General features: G+C 38.1%; 1 protein-coding gene across 8 annotated transcripts in view; it reads right to left on the reverse strand.

Moving 5' to 3' along the window:
- Positions 1-22,579, reverse strand: part of DISP1 (dispatched RND transporter family member 1) — a 174,065-nt gene extending 151,486 nt beyond the window's left edge. For 4 of the 8 annotated variants that reach the window (XM_031690105.2, XM_072948691.1, XM_072948687.1 and 1 more), the window contains exon 1: positions 22,462-22,579. The gene's annotated coding sequence lies outside the window, so the exon portion shown is untranslated. The remainder of the gene's footprint in view (positions 1-22,461) is intronic. The other 4 variants (XM_015234840.3, XM_072948688.1, XM_072948689.1 and 1 more) reach the window with 2 other exon arrangements.
- Between the last annotated feature and the right edge of the window lie 270 nt (positions 22,580-22,849).

Raw genomic sequence — 22,849 nt, forward strand, 5'->3', positions numbered from 1 at the left:
TGTGAAAGAATACCTTGATGGTAAGGCCTCGTGTACCCCGTTACTGCCTAGATTATCTTTCCTGGACCCAGACCAAACTCCATTTCTGAATTCTCCGTTCAGCTGCTAAGCCTATCTCTGTCTGTCTAGCTTTTACCCAAACATTTTCCTTTCAACGTTTGTGTCCTCCAGATTCCCATCTACTATCTTACTCCTTTTTATCCGAGGCAGACAGAGAACTAAAAGAGAACCTTGTTGTTAACCTCCCACCTCTCTACTTTCAGGGATTAGTCTACAAAGAGTCAGCTTATCTACCCAGCCAGAGGATAGGGTGCTATGCTCTGCTATACCTTTTTCCTAAGATGCAGAAGGAATAATAAAACTTCTGAGGAAATGGAGAAATAGAAAAAAAAGCAGTTAAAAAGTTCTTAAACATAGAAACAGAGAACATGAGATAAGCACGGTTCTGTAAGAAGGCTGGGTGTACAGTGGGGCACCAAGGTCCTGCCCTCACGGGGCTCACAACTTCAAGCCCTGTGCATTAGCACTGTGGGGGCTGGGGACACACTGCCTGCCCCCAAAGACACACAATCTACCCATGACACTTCACGTTTAAATAGCTCTTTAGAACTTTATAAAGTGCTCTCTCAGCATCTTAGTTATGCCTCATTGCGACAACCTGCAATAGAAATAACTATCCTTCCCTTTATTAAAGAGAAAACAGATTAAGAAAAGCTATATGTCTTGCACAAAGTGACACAAATAGTAAGAGGTGGAGCCAACAATCAAGCCCAGGTCCTCTGGCTCCAATTCCACCACACTGGGGGTCTCTGAAGAGAAGTCTGGTTTCTGTCAGGTGAATTTTGAGCCCCATTCTTACATCTGAAATGAATGCCTCATAATCCATCCATCACGTTGCAGTTTCAAATGGTCATGGCAAAGCAGTGGTCATATATGCAACCAAAGGGACATAAATACTAGAGGCCAAGGCACAGCACCGGGCCTGAGCCTTTCCTTCTCCCCTCTGCCTGGGCCAAACCCCATGTGCCACTCTCCATGACAAGTCTCGCAATATAGTTTGAATACGTAACTAAACTGTCCAACGGCGCCAGAGATCGAAAGGTAGTTTATGGTCATATTATAAGGTAGTACAAGGGGGCAGTTGTGGACTATCCAAACGTTAAATACTGTCAGCCCAAGATCAGAGCCTATGAAGTGTCCTTGAACAAAAAGTTAATAGTCTGGAAGGACCTACTTAATGCCCACACATTTGCCACTCTAGGTTCCTGTGAGGCTGTCCTTGTGACACAGCTCAGCTATCCTTACCACTTAATGAAAGGTCTGCTCTCTAGAAGCTGTAACTCTGGCTATCCAGCATGCTTTCCAAACTCCCTTTTTTGATTAAGCAAACAACAGGAATGACAAAACAAATAAACATCCATCCACTTTGTCTTTGTGAAAATCATTCCCCACTACATGTGGTATGGTTAGGGCTGTCAAACACAGAACCCTCAAAGGCTCCATTCCAGCCACAGGATGGGTTCAAGATTGCTCTGATTAACTGTGAATTCTTTGGGGTGCTTTGGATTTTATTTTTATTTAAATTTAAACTTAAATTTTTAATATAATTTAACTTACGTTTATCTTCATTTAAAATTAATTCAACAGTATCCAAAAGAAAGCAAAATTATCTAAAACAATCCATTAAAAAAATCTCAACTGAAAAAAAAGTCCTCAACTAAAAAACTAAGCAAAATAGTAAACTTCTTGTTAGTGATGAGAAGATATCTATATATTTTATGCTCAGTAACCCTAACTGAGGGTTCCTTTCTATAAAAGCTATTAAGACCTTTAACACTAGAAAATACAGTAAAATCAATGACTTGGTGATTTGGCAAATTTATCATCACAAACCAATCTAGATCTGTCAGAGATGGTCCAGACACTTGTACAGGTTACTAAGTCATCAGGTAGTCAATCAAGACTCAAATCTGGACGTTTAGTCCCTCCAGAGTCTGTGCTCTTATCCATCACACTGTTCTGCTGGTTGGTTAATGAATGGATGATCAAGCATCTTACAGTTTCACAAGACTTAGAATCTCCTCAGGATGGTATTTGGTGTCCTATGTGTCCCAGCTCCAATCTCCACCTCCTAACATGTATCCCATATTCTGCAACCAAACTGGTCTCTCAAACACACCTGCAAATGTCCCACCTTCACCCTGGCTCCCGCTACTGGATATTTCCTCCTCTACACACACACCTCTTCAAATCCTGTCAAGCCCCAGCCCAGGTCATTATGTCTATAAAGTTTTCTCTGATCTCTTTGTCCTGGAATAATATCACTTTCATGTGAACTGCTACAACACTAACATTCACCAGTTACAGCTGTAGGGTCTTTAAGGATAAGGGATAAGAACTTATGGCTATTAATAAATTATATCCAGCATCAAATATAGTTCTGTATACATCAAGGACATTTAGCATATATCTGTTAAATGAATTTAAGATACTTTATTACCAAGAAATAAACATTGCCTCTGATATGATCTTCCCATTTTTTAATGTTATTGCCTAACTTTAACTTACAATTCCACGTGTGTATGTGTATATAAATGCCAAGCTGTATAATACTTAGAAAGGAGTAGTAGCTTTTACCAGATAATAATACTGAAATTCTCAATGTTGAAACGACTTAGTTTTTAAGAGAAGCATTTCACTTTAGCACAATCAAAGGTCATCATATTAAAGATTCTCTACAGTGAAATCAGTACACATATCCTGCAGAAGAAAGGACCAAGGAACAATTTTAATTCTAAACATATGTTAAAAACACTGCAGATAACTAATCCAAAAGATCCATCAGTCACACGTGTCACCACAACAACCTTGGCAGGTTCTTCACAAACTCAGATACCCTTCTTTAGGCATTAGGCTCCTCCTCCATTCAGCCTAAAACAAAAGGACAGAGAACAGATCTAAATAAAATGCACAGGCGGCAATCTCACGGATGCGGACTTAACTGTCATCTCTGAAAGAGGGCTGCCAATCACCATACCCACTATTAGACTTATAAGAATGTAATGGCCTATTAGCCTTAGCACAAAGCTAACTCCGTGGACGGCAGGGACCACGTGGAGAAGACCAACCACAAAGTATAGTCGAAATCTCTGCACTGAAACTTGCTTTAAAGAAAGTGCAAGAAAGGAAAGGGGGGTGGGGTGGGGAACGTTCTATTATGTATACACAAACTGCACAATCTTCATTTCATTGCGATGGCCTCCAAAAATAAAAAAATTAAATCTACTTGCAAAGAGTCCTTTGAAACAGCTGCTTGATTTCATGGTCAAGTTATGTGATTTTTTAAGACTTGAAGATATTCAAGTCAGTGATAAACACCAAATCACATGACCCACTTGAGGAAAAGGCACGAAAGTATCTGTCCGGAATTTATACTGGCTGTGCAAATGAATGTCCTTAGTCATTATTCAACATTGCCACTTACAAAGCAAGCAATTGTCTCCCTCTGGATGCTCATCTTTTCCATCAGCACTAATTTAAAGTCACTGCCAAAAACATTGAATTAACATGGCCTGCTACATAAATAACAACTTGATAAAACATTAACCTTAACCCATTAAAAAATATATGGGTTAAGCATCTTTTCAATTAAAATATTATTTTTACAGTGTTTATCTAGTGAGAAAAGGAAAACACATCTCATTTAGATAATCCTATCACAAGATTATATGAAAGAAAGAAGAACATAGGAAACAGTATTCTAAAGTTAGTTTCTACTTCTGGATGTCCTCCTAATATTTATTGCTAAGAAAGAAGAATAAGTAAAAATAGTTACAGGCACCATCTTTCACAATGCGTGGTTTTTTTCACTTAAAAATAAATTAAAATACACATGAGAAGAACTTCTCTTGTATAGATTTTTTGTAAAAAAGGAAAAACGATCTTTGAGCCTAAGATTTAAAGAGGACTGATGGGAGGACGGTTATCATCTCTTTGAAGAACACTGAGGCCCTTGAAGAGGACAAGTTCTCAGAACAAACTCTGCAAAATTCCAACATAAGTAAGTTTTCACATGTTCATGGCAATTTCAGCCTAATGCTATAAACTTTCTTAGGGTATATCTGGTCCTACCTGAGCACCACACGTGGCAACCCATGCTCAGATCAAGTAATCCTTGGCTCCTGTTTATCTCAGAATAAGATGCAAAAGAAAACAATACTTAAATGTCCCATTAAAAGATCTGTTTTCAGATTTTTTTGCTGCCTGCAGAGGGCAGTCAATGTAAGCTTCCAGTAAAGGGAGTTTTTAAGAAAATTTTGAGGGGTCATTTGATGGAAGTCACTTGGTCTTGCAGGGCAAGAAAAATATCTTTTCCATCTACCTTCTAAGGTCTCAGCTAGGTCTCTAAACAAGGCAAATTAACAAGAGAAAAGGATACAAATTTACTTCATATAAATTTTATGGGACACGGGAATCTTCGTGAGGAAACAAAGACCAAAGAAATGGTTCAGCCTGGGTGTTTTCATATCAGGTGTGATGAAGAGTAGAGAGTCATGGAAAAATATGACAGAACAAAATGGAGTGTGCACTGAGAGTAGTAAACTGGGGGAAACTTAGCAGGGCCAGTTTCTTCAAATTCTTCTCAGTGTCCATCCATCTTCCAAGAGAGGGATGCTCTTTCCCTCTGGATACAGGAAGGGCATCTCTCACATGGCCTTCAGGGGAAGCTCTTTCATTGACTTTTGTCAGCTTCCAGAGTGAGTGGGGCCACTCACTTTCATGATCACCAGGGACGGTAGGGGAGGAAAAATATCTTTTTCTTCTACCCTTCTAACTCAGCTGAGTCTCTGTAACAAAAGACAGATTAACAAAAAGAAAAGCATACAAACTTATTTAATAGAAGTTTTACGTGACACAGGAGACTTCACAGAAAATGAAGACCAAAGAAATGGTTCAACCTGAGTGCTTTTATACCAAGGTTGGTGGACAGCAGTACAGTCATGGAAAAATGTGGTAAGACAGAAAGGGGTATGAGCTAAGGGTAGCAAACCGGAGGAACTTAGCAAGGGCCATTCATTCCGATTCCTCTGGCGTTCCTCTATCTTTGGAGATAAGGACGCTCCTTTCCTCTCTGTACAGGGAGGACACCTCATACATTGAGGGTTTTGTGGCCTGCTTAGGAAAAGTTCAGAAGGTCCCTCCTGTACCTGCCACTTCTCAAATCCCTTCAGCTTAAAATATTCAATATGCCAAGGTGCCATATTTTGAGGTAGCATGTCCTGAACTTCATCATTTTCTTTCAAACAGTTATTTCTTATGCTCTCAATTAAAGAGTTTTGCCAGTTACTAGGTAGGGGCATGACAGATTAAAATAAATCAAGTCCTCTCCCTACCTCTCAGGGTTGGTACAAAATACTCCAATCCAGCACAATGACAATATGAACTTCTACTCCTGGCAATGTAGACCCAGTGACTGGAGATCACCTAAAAAATTCTAGAATAAATATTTTTAAAATGTATGGCAGCAGGGGGAGGGTATAGCTCAAGTGGTAGAGTGTACGCTTTTCATGCACGAGGTGCTGGGTTCAATTCCCAGTATCTCCTCTAAAAATAAAGAAATAAATAAATCCAATTATCTCCACCCCACCCCAAAAAAAATGTATGGCAGAGCTAGATATAAAGTAAGAAATGCTCCCAGGGCAGCAATGATAAGAAAGCACAAATTTAGAGAGCTGAGTTAGTTTTGAAGCCAGCATGCCCTAGGGACATCTTCATAGTCCTGATGGTATGAACTTGATGAGGGGAGAAGGGAGCCTACATGAAACAGGCCAACAGGAGGCAAAACTCGAGGGCCTATGCAAGGTGGCAAGCCAGAGCAGAGGCCTCCCACATAAGCCCCATGGGGGTTGGGGGGTGGTTACAAACTAATTCATCTTATAGCTAATTTGCATGAAGGAATGATCAAATGATCAGAAAGAAAAAAGAAAACATAAATGTATATGGGTAAATCTAAACACTGTTACTCTGTTATTTCTGAGGTTAAAAGACCAAGTCCCAGAACTATAACATCTAATAAACATAGTTTATTTCAGTAGGAGGTTGATCTTATTGTTCAGGAAGAGGGTAAAGATAGTATTTACATTTAGACTTTGGTAAGTATACATATTAATATTTCTTAGGGTAACTACCAAAAGAAAAGAAATAGTACTGAAAACTTCCAATGGAGTTGAAGCGTAAAAATGGAATAAGAAAAGGAGAAAATTCAAAAGAAGACAGAAAGCATATGACATGAATTCAGGCCTTAGAATAAGATATCCCGAGGTTCAAACCCCCAGGTCTGCAAGCATTTGCTCTACCCACAGACAAGTCAGCTGCTTTTTAAATTTCAGTTTCCTCATCTTTAAAAAAAAAAAAAAAAGAGAGAGAGACTAACACAAAGTTTTTAACCTAGGATTTGAGATAACACATAAACACACAATACCTAGCACAATGCCTGCCACAGAAATGTACAAATAACTTTTTTCTTTCCCTTCTTTTCATGACACTGAAGCACATTCACTAATAAGCAGGTTGTTGTTTTAAACTGAAGCAGACATTTTAATCATGAACACCACAACTATTACATAGAATTCAGTCTCCCTGGCTTTCTATTCCTTCCTTATTCAGGACTAAAAAGCTTGCAAATAAAATTATATTACGTGTAGTACCTCAAGCTTATTGCTGTTCCCAAACTATGCTTAAACATATTTAGGTTTTCAAAAGAAAGATTAAGTTCAATCTGAAAAAAATATTCCTTCCATAGCAAAATGCAAAGGTTAACACTTCATATAAAATAAAGAAAACTCAGTGACTTCTTTATTAAATAGCTACCTGCTCTTGCCACCCCCTACTTTCTGAGGAAAAAGAGTGACTATGAATTATGTCACCTCGAAGATGTGTAACTCACCTTACCTAATTACAATTTGTCAAAATTCAGAATGAGGGTGTAATCCCAAAGCACAATAAAACAGCATCTTGATGTATGAAGACTATTTCATGGATTTAGAAACTGTGCTCCCAAAATTAAAAGTGCTCAGTAAGGAGTTAGTAAATCAAGTATTTCCCATAACAGTGTATAAAGGCTGACTCCAAGGACAAAAAAAAAAAATGAAAACCTTTTAATTCAACAACCTACACAGGGATTATACATCCCCACACCACCTCTTTAAATTCTTATGACCAATTTCATATTCTGAGTGAACTTTTTTCTCTTCTGCACAGGATGCTTCCAGAATTTCCCCATCTGCACATTTACAGAGTAAAAATTAATTTCTGTATGTGTCTAAGATAAACTTAAAATGGCAAATCTGCCCCCAAACTTATAATCCAAAATAAAGCATAAATGCTTTAGCTGTTCATTTCTACCCATACAAAGGATTGAGTGCCCCCAACCTGAAAACACGTATGCCAGTCAGCAAGGTGACACAATCCTCTTACCTGAATAAAAATGGTACAAGTTTTCAAAGTTTTGCAGGAAACCAATTGGCAATCACTAAAACTGAAGATGAAAGTTTTAGTAGAATAGAAATGGAAAATCCGTATATAGACTCTAATAGGAAACAACACGGGGGAATTTTAAGAGTGGAAATTTTAAATAGAGTTATGTATAAAACAGAAGGCATTGCCTGATGTTCAGCAGAGCAGTTAAAGGGCTATGGCCCTGAAGTCAGGTTACCCCAAATCAAATCCCAGCTCTAACTACTGTGTAAGTTAGGCAAGCTAAACAAGCTCCCATACACCTCAGTTTCTGTATCTGTGAAGTTGGCATAATAAGGGCCCTTAATAAGACTACAGTGAGGATTAAATAGATAACAGATGTAAAACACTTAGCACAATGATTGGCACACAGGAAATATTTAAATTATTAGCCAGGAGTATAATTATCCTCTTTCTAAAATTGTTTTGTGACACCACACTAAAAGTGTCAAAAATCACCTTAAGCAGTGATTAAAGAAATTATGTTCTCATTCCCTGATGGGAGTAGTTAATCCTAATGCCCATCATACAACATTCAGCAATACAATAACCTGGAAGTCAACACCAAAGAACCACAAATGAAATCATTAAAAATTATTAAAGCATAAAGGTGACTACTAATCTACTCACTTGAGCCCAGAGATCTAATCACTAATAATTAGACTGCAGTATTGAGCGACTAATGCAATTCCTCTACACTACATTGCTACTGAAGTGATCCTGAGGGGCAACATGATAAACCATAACGTCAAAAAGAATCAAGAGCCACCAACTCTTCTGTGAGAGCGGGAAATCCGTGAGCCCCACCACCACCACCACCGCAGCTTTAGCGGCTGGCGCGGAGGGCAATATATTCGAGATATTAGCTCTTCAAAACAGCTTAGTTCTCTCACGTTGCAGTGAGTAAAAGGCTCTATGGCACATAATTCCAGAAGTTTGGTTTGCTTTTGACCTTGACAGCCTAAGAAAACCTAAGCAGTTCAGGGAGAGTAACACCTTTCTCTGAAACCTCTCAGTTGGGGGTGAAAAGGAAAGAGTCTTAAGGATGCCTGAAGGCTTATACTATCCCCCAGGGAGAAACTATTTGCGACTGAACTGTTAACAGGCAACCACCACTGTCAGTACCTCCTGAACAGGCTTCTAGAGCAGGAATGTAATAACTACTCATTAGGTACGCCACTAATTTACTCTTCATTTCAAAGCACCCTTTTTATCTAGGTTTAAAAAGAACGAAACTGTCTAAAATTTTTTTTCTGCAGCAGATGGAAATGCATTCATCATTCCTCTCCATTATTCTTTCAGCTGGCAAAAACCTGTGGTTGTAAAGGAAAGAAATAATAGAGTTGGGGTGATTTTAATCAAAGCTTGGATTCTAACGCTGCCCTGCAGCATGCTGTAATATGGGCAACATTCCTGCCTCACATTCCAAAAGAAATGAATTTTTATATGAATACCGACTCCCAATAACTGTCACCTCTCTTTTTGTTATTGTTTTGATCCATGCAGCCAATATTTCTTAAGCATCTATTTTATGTTGGATGCTACATTAATTATAGTACCATCCTTGAAAAAAATTCATCAATAATAAACTGATTGTTTTAATAAAAGTTTAAAGTGGAACAAATGGGTCATAAAACACTTTTAGGAGTACACAGATACACAAAACAAAAAAAATTATAGACTCAACATGCTGCTCACACTCTCTAAAAAGTACTATCGGTAAGGCACCAAAATATTTGGGGTGCTTTTGAGATGCAGAGGAAAACAGTGTGCATAAGCGAAAGCAGACAGGCTTTAAAATTGGTTCCACCATTTACAAGTAGCATAAAATTAGACAAATTATTTACTCTCCCCAAAATTTCCTCATCTACAAAAGGGAAATACAAATATCCCCCTTATATAAGGGTTGTTGTGAGGACTGAATATAATGATATTAAATGCCCCGTGCAGTGTTTGGGCAAATGGTATATTCTCAATGGACAGAGATCAACATAATTAGGAACATTTTCAAGAGGGCATACTAAGAAATGGAAAAAATTCATGTCAATAGAACTTACAGCTGTTCTGAAAAACAAAGTAAAATCACAGGTTTCATAGAAGAACATGTAACGTGACAACATATAAATTAGGAGAATTTCTTTTGGCAGGTTGGGAGACAGGAACCTGTAACTAAGACATGAGTTGTATTCCATAACAGGAGTATTTAAACAAACAACAAAAAATCTATAGTGAGATTACAGAAGAAGAATCTGGAGAAGGAAAAAGTCAAGCAGCAGCTATACCCATCTGTTAAACTGAAAAAGGTCCTGTCTCTTCCTCTTATTCTTTCTCCTCTTCTTAACTCCTCTAGGAAAGAAATACATTCTCTGAGAAACTGAGAGTCCAGGACAAAAAAAAAAAAAAAAAAAAAAGGAAGGCAAACAAGCAATCTCTATATATTAAATCACTTGCTAATTCTTTGACTCAATAGGTTTTTTGTTTAGTTTTACAAGTTTTACTTCAAAATACAGGTAACTTACATAATGTACCTTAGGGTTAAGTATATGTCATTCCACCCTTACTCTGAATTAACTTAAATAATTATGGATTAGCTATAAGTTATGAGAGAAATGGAGATTTCACTTGGAGGAGAGATTTGGGGACAGAAGAAAGAGAAGGGAGTGCTTTTAATGTGTGGGGCACTTGTGAGATGAGAAAGCATCATTATCAATGGAAGAGAAAACAGTGGGGAAAGGAAGAGACTGCAGGAGAGGGTACACCAAGCGCTACAGAACAAGCGCTAATGACCAACACATCACTTACCTGCTTTTCTAAGAGACAATAATTGCCAACATTTCTCACTGAAAATCAAATGCTACTATAGACCTATATAGACTACCAATACTTATCAACTGTAGGACTGTGAAACAGAATACCGTATAATTTGAAATACTGGGGTCTGAAAATAAGAAGCTGTTTTATCTTATGATCAAACTACAGAAAAATCATTATCATGCAAAAAGCAATGTTTATTTAATAGCATCTCTGGGGAAAAAAAGGGATTACTAGAAAGAAATATTCAAACTTACTTCTTAAAGACCTCTTTCAAGCTTTCCTGAACTCCTTTTGCCTATGAATATACACAAACACAAATTTCTCAATTTAAATGTAAAACCTAGCATACAAAATTGTGCAGAGAAGCTCTCTTCCAGTTCAGGGGGTTTCCAAGAAAGAATCCTTCCTTAACAGATCATCAAGCATTGCAAAGGCTCCTTAGAATGATAACTGAACACACTAAATTACTCTGAATCAGGTGCAAACTCTACCAACCTTCCAAACATAAGTGAAATGGTTTCCAGGTCTGGTTCAGAAACAGTTACACTATAAAGTTAAGACAAGTAACTCTATGCCTCATATCTAGTAATCTCACTACTGGATCCTGGGCTCATACACTGATTACCACTGAGTCTACATCCTTAAGTGTTTTTTCATATCTTAAGATACAGTTATCACAGAAAACATCTTTTTGTTTAACTAGTTATCTTTGGAGTTGGCATCTATCGAAATATTTTGGTTTTTACTCAAACCTAAAGGGACTAACCCCATGAAGAGAAAAGGGAGATGTTTTTTCAAAATTCTGTACTTTCCACTTCCCTTTCCAACCACATCTTCACAGTTAAATTCCAAAAGGGGGAAATTAAAACAGGGGCAGTAAAATTGGAGATAGCGCTGTAGTCAAGTACATCTTCTCAGTCTGATGAAATGGAATTTGCAATTGAAGTATGGCCCCCAAAAGATACACAGTTTATTCAAAAAAGGACAGGCTGGAGGATCACAGAGGTAGAGAAGTACTACACATAATCAAGATATACACCTGCCTGGAAATAAGAAATCTGAGGCAAAAAGCATGCTAAAGAGCTGTGAAGGTTACATAAAAAATTAGGGGAAGGGAAGTAGGGGGAAAAAAAGGATCTTACTCTAGTGATACCTTTTACAAGACCCTTAACCAGTTGCCATGATGTAATACAATAAATGCGATTATTTATTGAATACCATGTACCAGGCATTATGCTAAGCACATGATATACATTATCTCCTTTACTTCCTATAACAACTATGTGCATCAGGTATAATTACACTTATTTTGCCGGTAAGAAAGCTCAGACGGTACCTGAAACCCGGCAGCCTTCTAAAGGATCCACTTACATCCTACAATATTTTCTCTGTGCCCTGTGTCCTTAAAATTCCCTCCTAGAGGATTTCCAAATTCCTGCCCTATGCTGCTTCAAGAGAGCATGTTTCTCTATTCTTAACCTCTTCAACAAAGAAAGCTCTCTCAGGAACTTCTTTTGGTCCATGCACTCACTACATTTACGGTCTTCTGGAATATCCCCTATGAATCATCCAATGGCTAGCTTGTATTTACTAGCAAAATCTTTTCTAGCCGCAGGGGTATCACATGTCACTGTGTGCCGCAGTGGATATATTGTCCATCTGGATATATCTTATGATAAACACACTTCTCCCTGCCCACCCTGCCCCCAGGGTCACTGCATGGCCTGAATATCACCACTATTCTCTTAACTATCCATTCATATTCACTCCCTTAAATAGAGACTCAAAATCTCTCTCTTCATAAAACCTAACCGTGATTAGCATCACTTAACTTAATTTAATCACTTTAGTAGCAGAAAGGCCCAGGATCAGAAACCAGATCTGGCTTCTAATCATGGTTCTTTTTCTCAATAGATTACCTAGGCAAATCACTCCACCTCTCTAGGACCAGTTTCTCAGCCATAAATGAAGGGAATTGGACTACATAAGCTCAAAACTAATTCCCAGCTCTACAATTTTTTTTATGCAAAAAGATTACCAAAAGCATTAACTTATAAAAACATAAATTCATAATTTTTAATAAACTTTATTATTAAAATAAAATAATTGTTTTAAGTTATAAATTTTTAAAATTACTTAAGGCACCTTAAATTTTTAAAAAATTTTCATACACAACATATTAAAACCACCAAAAAAAGAGAATAACTTACATTTCAAAGGGTGACAATGTTGATTAAATTTTTCATTTTCCATTCTTTATCTGACAGATGACTGAAAACCCAGGTAATCCCCTTAGACTACTAGGCTATGAATATACACACTCTCCCATTAACTAATCATGTAATATTTTATGCACCACGTGTTTAACATACCAAAAGTATTCTAAATACTAACTGTGATGATTAGTCTTACCGGTCAACTTGGCGAGGTTATAGTACCCAGTTATTTAATCAAACCTTAATCTAGGTGTTACTGTGAAAGTATTTTGTAAACGTGGTTAATATCTACAGTAAACTGACTTTAGGTAAAGGCAATTACCCTTGATAATGTGGGTGGGACTCCTCTAATCAGTTGAAGGACTTAAGAGCAAAAACTGAGTTTCCCACAGAAGAAGGAATTCTACCTCAAGACTAAAGCATCAGCATGACCTTAGAGCCTGCCAACATGCCCTACAAATTTTGGACTTGCCCCTCACAATGCCGTGAGCCAATTCAATAAATTAAACCTCTTTTTAAAAACTCACACATACACAAGTGATTCTGTTTCTCTGGAGAACCCCGACTGATACACTAACACACTAAATACATAAACTGGTAAGTTGTTCTTTTTTAAGTAAAGATTAACAAATGCCTATTTCTTGTAACCTCATTAAAATACTAAAGTATTTTAAATAAGTGCTCGGAATGTTATTTTGTAAGTTAGTATTTACTACACAATGCCAACACATTAGCCACGCTATTATCTCACTGTGCTTTTCTTTATTAAAATACATAGGAAGAAAAAGCTCCGAAACTGATTTCAGAAGATTCTGAGATTCCATTTTTTTCTCATTTTCATGGCTTTCAAAGTGTTTTATAACTAGCAGTTAGTACATGACTGTGAAGAAAGTCACTTATCAGCCCAATTTTAAAGACCAAAGAACCAGTCAAAGAGAAGTCGTAGACCTTGCACTACTTTATCTAGTGATATTTGCAGAATCAAGCTGAGAATTCTCCAGCTCTAAGTTTTACTGTTGATCCATCAATTGGTTAGTCTTCCGGGCTACACCGACATAGAAAAAGATTTCAGAATCACAACATACACAGGAACTATTAAGGTCACAAGAATGACGCACTTAGTAACATCAGTCTACATGCTGGTTCCATTCAAGAAGTATTACTGACACCAGGTCCCGATAAACTTTCTCTGTAGAGGGTCAGCAGGATTCTGGCTTTGTAGACCATAAATACGGTCTCTTCGGCAACCACTCAGCTCTGTCATTATAGCCCCAAAGTAGCCAATGACAATACATAAACAAATGAGTACAGCTGTGTTCCAGTAAAACTTTATTTACTAAAACAGGCACCTGAGGGCCAGAGTTTGCTAACCTTGACTTACACTCATGAAATCATGGAGTTGGAAAAGACCTCGGAGGTCATTATGGTACAATCTCCCATTCAGTGCCAAGATACCTCTGTATCTAGTGCCAGTGACCATCTGGTTCAGAACAGGTTCCAGAAACAGACTGTCTTCCAAGCTAGATCAGTATTCCTCAATGAGGGACTTAAGGCTGTTTAGATGGGATATTTTCCCACAGAGTGGGACTGTCCAGAGTGCTGTGGGTCATTCAGCATTCCTGGTTCCCAAACAGTAAATGCTAACTACGCACGCACACATATACACTCATCACTAGGACAACCAAAAACTTCCCCACATATTTCCTAATCCCATGGGGTGAGGGTGTTGGTACCCAATGGGTTAAGACACAGTTCGCTATATCGAGATGGGATATCGGCAGCTATCCATGCAGCCATTCCCCCGTCTACCAATGGCAGATATGACTAATCAATCACAATACTCTTTCCTACTGAGGTTGGACTTTGCCTCAGAATTTTTAACACAAGGTTCAAGACAACCACCTCCAATGAGCCAGAATTGTGACCTTAAAACATATCTGTTATCCCTAACCTAAAAAGATAGTTCTACATACCCACTCGGAAAAGAAATTGGTTTCCTTTACATTTACAAAGCTGAAAAATATGATTTAATTTGAAACCCTAAGGGATGTTTTGAAAGTTCGTGAAAACACCTCTTGGTCGTGACAATGACTGGGGGCACTGAAGGCACTTGGTGCACTGAGGCAAGGAATGCCTGGGAACAGTACTGCATGACAAAGGACAATCCTGCATCCCTCATGATTTTTTAAAATTCCACTAATAATAGATGTGGATGAAAAAGTTGTTTAAATTATCAAAGCCTAGACTGTTAACTCCATTTAACATATAAACAGGAATTCTCTTTTTCACATTTTTAATAATCATTAAGTTCTCCCAAGAGGTAACTGCTTTGAAAGTCAAGATAAGACTGTACTTAGCTTTTCTCTAAATTGTGTCAAGACTTATTCACCATTTTGGAAAATCATCTCAATGACAGCAATATAATTCAGTGTATGTAAGTACAATTTACCTACATAAGTCTGCATTTGTAATGATTCCATTCATAGCAATCCTAGATACAAGTACAAAAAGTTTAACCACTTAATATATATAGAGTATATACATATTAAAAATATATTTTTAATGACTTTATTTTTATTTCTCCTTTATATTATGGCTGGAATATTATGTGCATTTCTTTGCAGTCAGGTTTGCAAGTAGTTACAGTATGTCTATGAATTCATTTCAGGATAGTAAAAGAGGAACTGCAAAATATTTACTATAAAAATAGAGTGTTGGCTCTGACAGGTTAAGAACCACTCACCTAAATCACTGACACCTTTTTGACCAAATTTCATTAACACAGACACCAATCTTGCCCATGCTTCTGAAACAAATGTAATAATGGCGGGGAGGTATAGCTCTGTGGTAGAGTGTATGCTTAGCATGCACAAGGTCCTGGGTTCAATCCCCAGTACCTCCATTAAAAAAAAATAATAAAATAAACAAACGTTATTACCCCCAACTCCAAAATTAAGTGGCAAAACAAATGTAATAATGTGTTTCAAGGAAGGGTGCAAACACAGCTTTAATTGTCTATATGAAACAATTTTTACAGAAAAATACTAGAGCTCCCAATTTAGGAGCAGTTTCTGCATCTCCTTTCCCCTTTTGTATAAAATATACAAGAAATGTCTATGAAAGCCAAGTGCTTAGGACCTCTAAGTCCTCCAGCACATTGTATCTGTCACTGCAATTACTTCTACCCAACTGTGAAGAGAACTGGCAGAGATTAACAGTGTCAATGAAAGAACCCAGTCATCACTGAGGCAACTCCCTTGAGCACCAGACACAAAGATTCTACACTGAGTCCATTTTCCACATTAAATTATGTAATTGAGAGCTGCCCTTTGTTTTACACAGAGCAGGCTCTAGACTGCATCAAACAGAACACTCTGAGAGGGCAGAAATGTTCGACATCTGCACTGTCTGCATAAGATTTCTAGCTTAAAATGGAAAGGTTTGACGTTGACTAAAAGTGGAAACAACCTCTATATAAACCTATTATATATACGTATGTGTGTGTGTGTATAAAACGAACTAAGGCCATTGGAGAGCCTAATCCAAGAATATTAATTATTGTTTCCCCCTACAAGTCTTTTTTAAAAATCTTTTTATAGCTCATGGCAGTTTTTACATCTTTCAAGTGTGGATAAGAGGTCATACACAGTTCAAAGACTAAACTCCAAAGCAAAATTATAAACATAAGCAAGGGCAGGCCCCGGATACTTTCTCTAAACCACGTTTTTCAACTATTCTAGGTTTAAGGGGTGACATTTAGCTTTGAGAGCTAAGAGAAAGACAGGTATATTGGAACATAATTCCAATAATTTGTCTTTTCTATTCTTCAGAGACATGCAGTAAAACCAGTAAAGGCTTTGAAATTGCCTGTAAGTAATTCTTGGGTCTCCTAGGGAATAAGGCAACCAGGGCCAGAGAACTAGCACTTGCCACACTTCTTTGCAGAAAACTTTGTATAAAATCATCCATAAATGATCTGCTTCTAAGCCCTACAAGGCACATTAGCTACCTAGCTGTAATCAGCCCAAAGCCAGCCCTGACTCAACACAAGCTTTAAGGGGTTTTATAAATGGAGAAGACAAAGCTGAAAAGGATGGCTACAGCAAACAAGAATATTGAGACCAAAATATATCTCTGTATGCTAAAATTCTGGACTGCTGAAACACTGGCAGGATAAAATTTAATAGGGAATAAGTATAAAGTCTTGCATTTCTATTCAAAAATCAGTTGTACAAGCACAGGCACCAGACTAACAGGGAGTTCTTGTGAAACTTCGGGGAGCTTTGGCTTACCAAATGCTTAATACAAGAGCAAGATGTGTCTACTTGAATATTAATGTAATTTGGACTTCATAATACTGAATATGCAATAACAGAGAGAGCATGGTGCCCACTTTACAAGAAGTAACAGTCCCACTATTTGCTGCCTTGATCAGACATCTAAAATAGTGTACACATTACAGAAGCTGTATTTTCAAAATACGGACAACCTAGCACATCCAGAATAAGATGATTCAGATAGTGAGAGATCTGGGTATTAGCATTATTTACCCTGGAGAAGAGATCTTAAGAGACAGTTATCTTTAAATATGTGACAATTTTATGTATCAAAGCAAAAACAGATCTTCTGTGTTTCTCTGGCTGATATCACTAAAACCAACAGACTACACAACAGGTAATTTGGATCTGTTATAAAGAAAAGAATCGCCTTATAACTGGAGCCACCCAACAATGAGCCAAGGTTGCATAAAATAGAAATGAACACCTTGTTATTTTACGTATCCAGGCAAGGGCCTCAAGTCCTCTGGGACAGGAAGTGTTATGAGGGTACCCAAATCAGGTAGAAGACTGGATTAAGGGGCTGCTACAGGCTCACTCCAATTCTGCAGTGATATTATTTTAAGTGCGGAAGAAAAAGTACAAGTGGAGTCAACAAACACTTTATTTCCCTAACAGCAAGTGACACTGGTGAAAGGGGAGAAGAAATGAGAGAGCCTAAGTGACCCTAAGGGACACTTAACAATACACGATATGTAAGGACCTCCAAGGAGATGCCGTGGAAAAGGGAACTGGATTTAGGGTTAGAAGACTGAGCTTGCATCCCACTTCCAACACAGCCTAGCTCTGCAGGATGTAGGGCAAGTCCCTGGACCTTTCTGTAGGTCAGGTTTTTCTGCCTCTGAAACAGGGATACCACCTGTCCTGCCCCATGGATCAAATGACTATATAAGAAAAGAACTTCCTAAATAATTTATACATAAAGCATCATTGTTATTATTCTACATTAGTCAGACTCTTCTAAGCTTTGTTCACCACACTTTTAAAAGGATATGAAAAACCCAGAATCTTAAAAGATCCGCCAAGATAAAGCCTTGTGACTTGACTAAAGAGATGGAAAGCATGTTTTAGGTAGAAAGTCTAAAGGAAAAAAAAAATAGTCTTACCCAAGGAACGTTAACGAGGTATTTATTACAGAATAGTTAAGTGTTCTTAAAAAGGATGTTGTTCAGTTGTTTTCTATAGGAAAAGGAAAAGAGATTCAGAAGAGGTGGACTTAAATGAACGTAAGCGAGATTTCAGGTAGGTCTAGGAAATAACATTTTACATGCTTGTTTTGAGATCAAATTAAAATGTATAAGCCACAAAGCAACAAAAAGACCCAGGAAAACTACCTGTCTGGATGATAAGACCCTGGAGGGGCCATGGAGGTTTAGAATTCAAAACCCATCTGTCCGGGATTGGTCAACATTACCATCCTCAAAGGAGTCAAATCAGATTATCTCCCAAGGTCCTTTCTAGCTTGAGAACTCAGAGACTTAGAACCATAGATAACTGTTCATTAGGAAAAGAACAAAAGTTAGCAGTAGTTGAACCTGGGAGTATATTTTATGCGAGTTTTCTACTTCCATCAAAAGTACTCTTATTCTTAAGTGATAAAGCAAATGAGGTAAAATGTTAAAAATAGGTGAATCTGAATAAAGGGTATACAGGTGGTTCCTTGCACTGTTTTATTTTTGCAACTTTATTTAACTACTATGAAATAGTCATCATTTAGGTTTAAAATATTAGGAGTTGACTAATACTTCTAATCTTATTAGTTCTTGTGGGGAAGTCTAGAACTGGATTATATAGCACTTCCTAGGGCCTTCCCTCCCTCCTCAGCTTTAACTAAGACAAGTAGACTCACATACAGCACTTGGTCATCTCGCATCTACAGTGTTCTCATCAATCTCTGTGCTTTTATCCTCTCAGAATTGAAAATAACCTTCCAAATTAGTTCTTTATTCATATTTCAACCCTTCCCTCAAACCTCTCCATGACTCTTAATTACTATAAATACTCTGACTTCAGGAAACTCCGCCAGGTCATTCTCACAGAGATGGAAGGGATTTCTTTCCCTGCCTGCTATAGGCAATAAGGGGGCACATTGCCTGTAGGGTATTTTAAAACAATAATAAAGGCAACTAAAAGTCTTTCTGCTTTTTATTATCACCAGGCACTGGCAATTCTAAACAACCTTAGTGTGAAGACACCCCTTCTGACCAGTGCAGACAGCTCCAAACATCATCCCCTTAATATGTCACCAATAACTGTCAGCCTCCCCAACCTCTGCAGAAATCCCTTATCCAGTAGTTTTTCTTTTCCTCAGGATCTCAAATTTAAAAAAAAAACAAAAAACAATAAAAACAACACAAAGACTAAAGGCAATCAATCTGTTTTCTACTGTATTTGCAATTGTGAGGTATATCATTATCAATTTAATAGAAAAGCACATATATAAATTAATATGATGTCTCACTCTAAGCAAAACTAAGTAGTGTCCATTTATCTAATTCTGATCAATTATGATTTAGTATTGAAACTATTTTTCAAACAACAATAATGTAAACAAGTGGTTCACAGCCATTACTGCAAACCAGGAGCCTGGAAAATTGGCCAAGATTTATGGGATCAGACTCAGTGGATGCATAAGGCTCTACTAACAGGACTGCAGTCTTTCTGGCTGCTCTGATCCCCTGGTGTCACTTTGAGGCCCAGTTCATCTTAGTCACTATGAGAGAAAAGGTCTAACTCAGCAAAAGGACAAAAAGAGATACTAAAAGAAGGGGTCAATTATGTCTCAGTCAATCTTTTTGAGGGCCATCTTGCATAAAAGGCAATGCAGCAGCTGGATGGTGAATCAGCAGAAGGTCAACACTCTATTTGGTACTTTGTTGTCCAAAAGCTGTATTCTCAACTGCAACAAATCCTCCTAATTCTATCAAAAGGCAGGGAATGACTTTCTAACTAGGGTATACAGGTAACTGAGAATGGACAATATAATAACAAAATTGATAATCACAAGAGTTTAGAACCAGAAAACTCAATATAGCAGGTTACTTCATATATTACAAACTGGTGATTAAGGAAAACAAAATGGGTTAGTATGTATATATGAAGACAGTATTGGCTATTGCTATTTTAATAGTGTTTCCAATGTACAGACACATATTTCACTGCAGCAGAAATGAGTAAATCCATAAGAATAACTAGCAATTTTCTGCACCCTGATTTTTAAAAAAGCCACTGTTGGTTAAACTGTAAAATACATCTAAATCTTGCAGAACAACACGCAGAATTTAACTTGAGAAAGCTAAGAAATTGACTCAACAATTAGTACAAAGAACAAAAATTCCAAAGATTATCCAGAACAGAAGGCAATAAAATTTTAAATATACTACTCAGATATATAACTAGAAACTTGCCACAAAAGGTAGGGCTTATGTGTGTCAACAATGAGAACTTCTTCTCCTAAGAACTAACATCTAATGTCCTGCAGGCTTTCTCAACTACTTCATCTCCCAAAACCAAGGAAAACGGGGGAAGAACATTTAAAAAGCAAGATTATATGGAAAAATCAGATCAAGCCTTAACAGAAAAAAACAGTATTGTCTACTTTAAAGAAGTAAGACTGAATTAAGACATATACAAATCTACATAGCAGTTAATTCAATAACTTTAAACATCAGTGTCATCTTTCCATTTTCTAATTTGAAAATTTATTCAATATGCTCAATCACGTGTTAAAGCATTATTTGTATTTAGGCAATGCTTCCACTTGACGTATCAGCTGTGCCCCTAAACATAAGGAAATTATAACCATCGATCTTATTCAAGCATAAATTTCCAAGGCTATTAAGAGTTTATAAGCTACAATTAATAATACTGTTGTATATTTGAAATTTGCTAAGAGAGTAGACCTTAAGTGTTTTCACCAGAGGGAAAAAAAAGAGAGGGAGAGAGAGAAATTAGTAACTATAACTATGTGAAATTATGATTTGTTAATTAGCTTGACTGTGGTAATCATTTCACAACATATGTGTATATCAAAACATCACGTTGTACATCTTAAACAAACACAATTTTGATTTGTCAATTATACCTCAATAAAGCCGGGGGAAAAAAGAGTTTATAAGCTAGCAAGACACTAAGGCAGCAATAAACATAAAATGGTCCAGTTCACTTGAATTAGTACAAGTCAGATCACCAAGTCAGATCTAAAAGTTATTTATACCAATACAGTAGTATATTTAAAATTTTATTGCCTTCTGTTCTGGATAATTTTAAAAATAAAAAATTGTAACACCTGAAATATGAAATACTGGAAACAAGCAAAAGGTTCAATCATCAGATATCACCCTCAACCAATGACAATGTTAGGGATCTCCCTAGTTACCTTGCTCAGTTTGTGACAAAAACCAAATCTGCCATCTACCCAAAGCTAAAAGAGTCTGTAATTCACAGAAGTGAGACACTATATGATGCAGATTAGGAAGTACATATTAATTACAGTCAATAAAACATGAGTAAACTGTAGACAATAATTACGATTAATAATAATTACCCCTTATAATGATAAAAGCAAGTCCACGTACTACACGATGGCCAATAAGGAAAACTACATATGCTAATGTGTTTATAGCAACAGATTTTGGGTTATCAATATTTTTTAGAAATCTGCCAATAGCAAATGTTTTCCTTGTAGCAGAAATAAAAAGGAACAGTAAATCCTTAGGAACTGCGAGTAATTGGCTTCACCCTAATCTAAAATTGCCTTACCAGTTAAACTACAAAACTAGACGCAACAGGATAATTTTCAGTAAAAATGTTTTAGAAAGTTAGGCAGAAAAACAATAAACTGTATCGCAAACGTGACAGCACTGGTTTTCCATGTAATTATCACTGTAATTCTAAACACACTTAGAAGTTCATTCCATGACAAAGGAAATAAGACAACCTAAACTCTGCACGGTAGAGAAGATTCCAAAAGGAAAACTTTGGTAGGCTTGTTTGTATGAAGACAACTTCAAAGCACTATCTGTTTGACAAAGAAATGCAGTATAAATTGGACCTGGGTAAGGAAGAGTTCAAGTTTTCCCTGAGAATATAAAATTTCTTCCCCGAAATCCACACGGGTAAAATAAAATAAATAAATCCACATAAAAAAGCCAGCGTAATTGCAAATGAAGCAATACAAGTTCAGCATCCAATAGGTGGCTGGTCATCTTTCTGATCCGTTAGGTCAAGACGTCCTTCTCATCTACGACTCTAGGAGAAGGACTGACTGCCTCCTCTCAAACCTCCCCTGGAAGTCAACCTTTGCCAACTCGTGCCGCCTCACAGTCTGCCAAGTCCCGGGACACTCCCCCAAGCGGGACTGCTCTCCTCCGAGATGCATCCTGCCTAGTGTCACCCGCCAGTCCCCTCCCCTTGTCAGGGCCTCTTCGGCCTCAGGGTCCCCAGTGCCTCCCTCCCCAGCCCCTCACGGCTGCCCTCAGGGCTCCCCCTCGTTCCCCGACCCCCAATCCTGGCCCCCTCCCTCAAACCTGGGGCTCTCCCTCTGCCCGCGCGGGGAGTCCCGACTCTCCCGTCCCTACCGGGTCTCCCCGTCCCGCGGCGCGGGGGAGCGGCGGGGCCGAGAGACATCCACTGAGGAGACAAGTGCCTGAGACTCTCCGGCTCCAATCCGGACCGGAGCCCGGCTTCCGCCTCGAGCCGGAAGGCATTCAAGAGCGGGACCGGAAGTCCCGCCCCGCCGGCTCCCCGCCTGCCTGTGGGCTTGCGGGGCACCGCGGGGTCTTTCTACTGCTCAGAGAGGAGTGGAGGGAGAGAAGGGGTCGCCGGCGGCTGGCGGGGAGCGGAGGGGCTTGCCCTGAAGGGGCGAGGCTCCAAAAGGCTTTCTTATGCTTCGCTCTCCAGCGGATCAGTCAACCGATCTGCAATCGCTTGACCAAGGGTCTACTCTGCTCACGCCCCGTGTGGAAC

This window comes from Vicugna pacos, chromosome 23 (assembly GCF_048564905.1).
Source record: "Vicugna pacos chromosome 23, VicPac4, whole genome shotgun sequence".
Taxonomy (NCBI): domain Eukaryota; kingdom Metazoa; phylum Chordata; class Mammalia; order Artiodactyla; family Camelidae; genus Vicugna; species Vicugna pacos.